Genomic DNA, 7,193 nt, shown 5'->3' with positions numbered 1-7,193 from the left:
GCTGGGCGGGCCCCGCCTGGGCCCGGCGGGCCGGTGGCACGGGGGCGTGGCGGAGGCCACGTGGCAGACAGGGATTGGGCGAGGGGGCGCGGGGCGGACGTGTCCGGCGGCGCGTCGTGGAAGAAGGCTAGGGTTTGCCCGTGAATTTCGGGGAGAGGCTATATTTATAGGTAGAGGGAGCTAGGAGACTCTAAATGAGGTGTGGTTTTCGCCCACACGATCGTGATCCGACGACGGAGAGCATGGAAGTGACTTAGATGGGTTATTGGGCTGTTTTGGAGGGGTGTTGGGCTGCAACTTAAAAGAGGCCTTTGCGGGAGTGCGGTTAACCGTTGGAGTATCAAACGAGCTCCAAATGACCCGAAACTTGATAGGTGGTCTACCGGTGCTATACCAGGGACACTTGGCAAGGCTCGGTCCATTCCAAGGACGTTCAACACCCGCACACGAAAGGAGACAAGAGGGGTGCGCCGGTGCATGTGGGAGTGTCGGATTGCGAAACGGACAATGGGGAAAATGCTCGGATGCATGAGATGAACACGTATGCAAAATGAAATGCACATGATGACATGATATGGTATGCATGACATGAATAAAATACAAAACAAAAGACAAAACCCAACCACGGAGGGAATATCATATCACATAGCCGAAAATGGCAAGAGTTGGAGTTACCATGATGGAAAGTTACATCCGGGGTGTTACAACACTCCACCACTACAAGAGGATCTCGTCCCGAGATCTAGGACTGAAAGAACTCCGGATATTCGGAACGGAGGTGATCCTCGTGCTCCCAGGTGGCTTATCGGTCGGAATGGTGTGACCACTTCACTTTCAGGAATTTGATTGACTTGTTGCGAGTCTTGCGCTCGGTTTCTTCAAGAATAGCAACGGGGTGCTCATGATAAGAGAGATCTTCTTGGAGGTCGATCTCTTCGAAGTTGATAGTGCGCTCAGGATTCTTGAAGCACTTGCGAAGCTGTGACACGTGAAACACATTGTGCACGTTTGCAAAGTTGGATGGAAGCTCAAGTTGATAGGCGAGGTCGCCTCTTTTGCCAATGATCTTGAAAGGACCCACGTACCTAGGGGAAAGCTTCCCTTTGATACCAAAGCGACAAGTGCCTTTCATTGTAGAGATGCGGAGATAGACATGGTCTTCGATTTCAAAAGCCTAGTCACGATGCTTGCTATCATAGTAACTCTTCTGTTGCGATTGCGCGGCTTTGAGATTCTCACGAATGACTTTGCACATTTCTTCGGCTTCTATGATCAAGTCGTTGCCAAGAAGTTGGCGTTCACCTGTCTCAGACCAGTTGAGAGGAGTACGACACTTTCTGCCATAGAGAATTTCGAATGGGGCCTTGCCCGAACTCGCTTGGAAGCTATTGTTGTAGGAGAACTCGGCATATGGAAGACAATCTTCCCACTTCATACCGAAAGAAATGACACAAGCCCTGAGCATATCTTCAAGGATTTGATTGACTCGCTCGACTTGGCCACTTTTTTGAGGATGGAAAGCTGTGCTGAAACGAATGTTGGTGCCCATGGCCGTCTGAAAAGAGTCCCAAAACTTAGAAGTGAAGATGCTTCCACGATCTGAAGATATCAATTGTGGAATGCCGTGCAAGGAGACAATTCTGGAGGTGTATAGCTCTGCCAGCTGAGCTACTGTGATAGATTCTTTGATAGGAAGAAAATGAGCCACTTTGGTAAGCTTGTCAATGACAACGAAGATAGCATCATTTCCATGCTTGGACTTAGGAAAACCAGTCACGAAGTCCATCTCGATATGGTCAAACTTCAATTCCGGAATAGCAAGAGGTTGGAGGAGACCAGCTGGTCGTTGGTGTTCTGCTTTCACTCTTCTGCAGACATCACACTCATTCACGAATTGAGCAATCTCTCGCTTCATTCGAGTCCACCAATACGACTGCTTGAGGTCATGGTACATCTTTGTACTTCCAGGATGAATGGATAGGAGGGAATTGTGTGCCTCATTCATGATGACTTTTCTCAGATCGCCTTTTGGAACCACAATCCGATCCTCGAAGAAAAGAGTATCTTTGTCATCCAAGCGATAGCACTTGTATTTGGGAATGCCCTTGTCAATACCATGTTTCACCTTCTTCACCATGGTATCCAGGAGTTGTGCCTCACGAATTTGCTCTTCCAACGTAGGAGAGACTATGAGGTTGGCAAGAAAGCCTTGAGGAACAACTTGAAGATTCAGCTTGCGAAAAGCCTCACAAAGATCCGGTTGAAACGGCTTGAGAATCAGACTGTTGCAATAAGCCTTTCTGCTCAGAGCATCTGCAATCACATTCGCCTTGCCAGGAGTATATTCGATACTCGGATTGTACTCTTGAATCATTTCGACCCATCGAGTTTGCCTGAGATTAAGGTTGGGTTGAATGAAGATATACTTGAGACTCTTGTGATCGGTGAAAATGTCCACTTGCCTTCCCACTAAGAGATGTCTCCATGTTATCAATGCATGGACAACTGCCGCCAACTCAAGATCATGAGTGGGGTAGTTCTTTTCGTTGGGCTTCAACTGACGAGAGGTATAGGCCACAACTTTTTTCTCTTGCATCAACACAGCACCGAGACCTTGAAGGGAAGCATCACAGAATACTTCGAATGGCTTGGATTCATTGAGAGGAGTCAAAACAGGAGCTGTGACTAGCTTCTCTTTGAGGGTGTTGAAAGCAAGGTCGCACTCAGGCGTCCAGACATACTTGACATCCTTCTGGAGGAGGTTGGAAAGAGGCTTTGCAATCTTAGAGAAGTTCTCAACGAATCTTCGGCAATAGCTTGCAAGACCAAGAAAACTGCGGAGCTGTTTGACATTCTGAGGAGGTTCCCAATTCAGAACTGCAGAAACCTTCGCGGGATTAACAGCAATGCCCTTGGCAGAGATGATATGACCAAGGTAAAGAACATCATCAAGCCAGAACTCACATTTGGAAAACTTCGCACAGAATTGATACTCTCTGAGCTTGTCGAGCACCAATCGCAAATGTTTGGCATGATCCTGCTTATTCTTGCAGAAGACCAAAATATCATCGAGATACACCAGAACAAATTCATTGGTGTAGGGGTTGAAGATAAAGTTCATCATGCGAGAGAACGTTGGAGGAGCATTGACAAGGCCGAAAGACATGGCAGTATATTCATAAGAACCAAAGCTTGTTCTGAATGCTGTCTTGGGAATATCTTGTTCACGAATGCGAATATGATGATAACCCATACGAAGGTCAAGCTTGGAGAAGACTTTAGCACCTTTGAGTTGCTCGAAAAGCTCATTGATGTTGGGAAGTGGATACTTGTTCTTGATTGTCTTCTTGTTCAATGGACGGTAATCGACGCAAAGTCGGTCTGTGCCATCCTTCTTCTAGACAAAAAGAACTCCACAACCCCATGGGGATGAACTCGGTCTGATCAAACCCAGACGCTCTTGTTCATCGAGCTGCTTCTTCAATTCCTTCAGCTCCTTGGGTCCAAGCTTGTATGGACGCTTGCACACGGGTTCAGTTCCAGGCTCAAGATCAATAACGAACTCGACTGGCCGATGAGGAGGCATACCCGGAAGCTCTTCTGGAAAGACATCTTGGTACTCACAAACGACTGGAATTTGAGAAATAGCATCCAATTCGCCCTTCTCATTAAGAGAAAACAACCGAATGGTTTCATCACGAGCGGCATAGATGATAACATCCTCAAAAGGGTGTGTCAATTGAATTTGCCTGGCAGCACAATCAAGCTGAGCCTTGTGCTTAGAAAGCCAGTCCATCCCAAGAATTAGATCAATATCAGAATCGCCAAGAACAATTGGAGAAGACAGAAATTTATAGTCGCCCATCTTGATGGAAACATCCGGAACCATGGAGCTAGCATTCATGAATTTACCTGGAGAGACAACTGATAACGGTCTAGGCAAATCTTGAAAAACCATCTCATGCTTAGATGAAAAAGGTCTTGAGATGAAACTATGCGATGCACCAGTATCAAATAAGACTTTTGCAGGAATATCATTAACAGGAAGATTACCGATGATCACATCTGAAGAATCCTCTGCCTGAGCTGCATTCATCATGTTCACCTTTGCAGACTTTGGATTATGCTTGACCACTGCATTGCTTGAAGATATCATAGGAGGAGGAGGAGGAAGGCGCCTTTGATTGAAGCATTTGTTCGCGTAGTGACCTTTCTGCTGGCACTTGTTGCAAGTCACTTCTGAGAGCGGACGATGATAAGGAGCACTTGACTTTGAAGCTTGAGGCTGAGACTTGTTCTGATAGCTTGGGTTGGGTGGGTGGGAAGATCCATGACCACCTGAGTTCTTCTGCTGGTAAGGCTGACGAAACGGAGGAGGAGGAAGATAGAACTTCTGCTGCTTAGCTGCCACTTGGAGGAAAAAGAAGATTGCACTGCATCCCTGATTCTCTTCTTAGAAGCCTCACACTTGAGCTGAGCACCTTCTTGCTTGAGTGCCATATTGTAGAATTGATCAAACTGAGTAGGCTCAACAAGAACGAGAGCTAACTGCAGATCCTCTCTAAGGCCACCTCTGAACTGATAGATCATACTTTTCTCATCAGGAACATCTTGCTTAGCAAAGCAAGCAAGTTTCTGAAACTGCTTGTTGTATTCGTACACTGACATGTTGCCTTGCTTGAGATTGCAGAACTCCTCACGCTTGCTCTCAACAACACTGGTAGGAATATGGTGAGCTTTAAAGTCCCGACAGAAATCAGTCCAAGTAATCACTCGACCACCTCTGGAATCCTTGTATTGCTAGAACCAATCAGCTGCCTGATCCTTGAGCTGAAAAGAAGCGAACTTGACATAGTCCTCAGGCCTGACATTGCTGCATTCAAAATGCTTGTTGATATCCACGAGCCAATCATCGGCGGCTGTGGCCTCGACACAGTAGCTGAAAGACTTCAGCTGATTTGCCAGGAACTGGTTGAGGGTAGGAAATAGAGGCTGATGATTGAACTGCCCTTGACCTTGATTCCCTTTGTTGCCTTGGCCTTGGTTGCGCTCTTGCATGAGCTGGATCATCATCTGAGCATGGGCGTTAGAGGCTGCCATCAAAGCTTGCCATGCCTCCAGAGGCGGAGGTGGAGGTGGAGGGTTCGCCTGACTCCCATCATTGCGTTCCGGATTCTGACGCGTTGGCGGAGCCATCCTGAAGAGGGTGACATCGGTTAGCATCTTGATAGACAGATAGACAAGTTGAATCAACGGATAGAAATTGCAACATATAGTCTTCACAATAAACATTCGAACAAGGATGAACGAATGAATTCCAAAGTAAACATCACACGTCCAATAAGGTAAGAAGCCACTTGATAAGAGATTGATGAATGAAATAAACAAGGTACAACTGGAACAAATAAGTGGTAAGGATTACCCAATCACAAACCAAATATCTGCGGGAAGAAATGCTAGAGCTACTTGAATCCCACCTATAAACTCCCGAAATTTTCTGGTTATGCAATCAGGTGTTGGGGATACAGGGGAAGCAATATATCTCACCCAAACTAACAATCCCTACATCCAGCTGTATCCATCCGTCAACACATAACCAAGAAACCTTCAGAAATCGTGTACCTCAACCTTCGAAAAGTATCCGTTATACGAGTTATGGCAATACTCCCGAACTCCCGCCCCAGTACTGGGTGGCGTCGAGGTTATCTCACCAACAACTGCATAAAAGAGATTTTCGATGTTGGCAAAACTCAGGTATTCCAGAACTGCAACGATAAAATTGTGACGACAACACCTCAGAGCTCGACTCCCCGGGTCAAAGCCACATAAATAGACAGGAGGCACCAAGAACAATGTTCTCGTCACAAAACCATCGAAACGATTCCAAGATACCCGCGTGATCCTAAATTTTTTTAGTGAAATTTGAGAAGAGGACAGTCAAAACATCTACGTCAGGAGACCTCACCAGAGCGATGAAGGGACTGAGGAGTAAAAATAATCCTACTCTCCGATATATATAATCCTAAGACTCAAAACATTTTTGTTCTAGACTCAACATCGCCAGCAAACAATCAAGCAGGGGGCTCCTAAGTCGGGGATGGCTCTGATTACCAACTTGTCACACCCATGATGCGGCTATATCTCCCACGTGTCGAAGCACGACTTAGAGGCATAACCGCATGGTGGTTTTGTCGCAAGAAGGGTCATCTTCACACAATCCCATGTAATGAACAAGAATGGGATAAAGAGAGTTGGCTTACAATCGCCACTTCACACAATACATAATTTAAGATCATACATCAGTCAAAATACACTCATAGACCGTCTACGGTCAAATTCAAATGAAAAGAAGACAACCCCAAATGCTAGATCCCCGATCGTCCCGATTGGGCTCCACTACTGATCATCTGGAAACGATATATAGTAACGACCAAGGGCCTCATCAAACTCCCACTTCAGCTCAGTTGCGCCATCTGCGCTGGTATCATCGGCACCTGCATCTGTTTTGGTAGAATCTTTGAGTCACGAGGACTCAGCAATCTCACACCCGTGAGATCAAGACTATTTAAGCTCATAGTTAGGTAAAGGAGTAATATGGTGGAGCTGCGGCAAGCACAAGCATATATGGTGGCTAACATACGCAAGTGAGAGCGAGAAGAGAAGCAACGCGTCGGTCGAGAAGCTAGAAGCGATCAAGAAGTGATCCTGAAACTACTTACGTCAAGCATAACACAAACCGTGTTCACTTCCCGGACTCCGCCGAGAAGAGACCATCACGGCTACACACGCGGTTGATGCATTTTAATGAAGTCAAGTGTTAAGTTATCTACAACCGGACATTAACAAATTCCCATCTTCCTCATAACCGCGGGCACGGCTTTCAAAAGATTAATATATCCTGCAGGGGTGTCCCAACTCAGCCCATCACAAGCTCTCACGATCAACGAAGGATATACCTTCTCCCGGGAAGACCCGATCAGTCTCGGAATCCCGGTTCGCAAAACAGTTCGACAATGGTAAAACAAGACCAGCAAAGCCGCCCGAAGTGCCGACAAATCCCGATAGGAGCTGCACATATCTCGTTCTCAGGGCACACCGGATGAGCCAGACGTCGGGTTGGCATAGACCCTGGTTGCCCAAGGGGCGCCGGACATCGCTTAGGTTGGACCAACACTCGAAGGAGCACTGGCCCG

The sequence above is a fragment of the Triticum aestivum genome, chromosome 7B (genome assembly GCF_018294505.1).
Source record: "Triticum aestivum cultivar Chinese Spring chromosome 7B, IWGSC CS RefSeq v2.1, whole genome shotgun sequence".
NCBI lineage: Eukaryota > Viridiplantae > Streptophyta > Magnoliopsida > Poales > Poaceae > Triticum > Triticum aestivum.
The sequence above is the reverse complement of the archived record's forward strand: the minus strand, read 5'-3'. Positions refer to the sequence as shown.